The sequence below is a fragment of the Hippocampus comes genome, unplaced genomic scaffold, assembly GCF_001891065.2.
Source record: "Hippocampus comes isolate QL1 unplaced genomic scaffold, H_comes_QL1_v1.1 scaffold185, whole genome shotgun sequence".
Taxonomy (NCBI): Eukaryota; Metazoa; Chordata; class Actinopteri; order Syngnathiformes; family Syngnathidae; genus Hippocampus; species Hippocampus comes.
The window spans coordinates 139,694-140,154 of record NW_017805931.1 but is presented as its reverse complement, the minus strand read 5'-3'; positions in this window follow the sequence as shown (position 1 = coordinate 140,154).

Sequence of the window (461 nt, the reverse complement as noted above, 5' to 3'; positions counted from 1 at the left end):
ATTCAGCTGCTTGACTCCCCCCCCCCAAAAAAAAACGTTTCGAAGGGCTTTCAGTTGAAAATGTCTCCTAGCATTCATTCATTCATTCATATAAATATCCACACACAGCTCATATCAGAGAGTCACTCTTTGACATTAGAAAACGAAATAAAAAAAACAACCTCATGGCACATTTGAGCAAACCGTTTGGAACAATGTTTTTGCTCATCGTAAAGTGGCAAAAAAGGACATCAAGCCACAATGCAACATGAGCGTCTCAAGTAGCGCGTCCGATAGCAACATCAAAATGTCAAGAACTAGTTTTCACGTTGAAGGCAGCGACCGCGGCTTAGCAAACACAAAACACACGCGCGCACATTTGGGCAAGTCGGCGGTGCGAACGCTTGCTTTGGTCCGAGGACAAAAGCCACGTGAGCAAAAACGCCGCCTGAAATCCAAGGCAGTTCGGGGAAGGAAGAAAA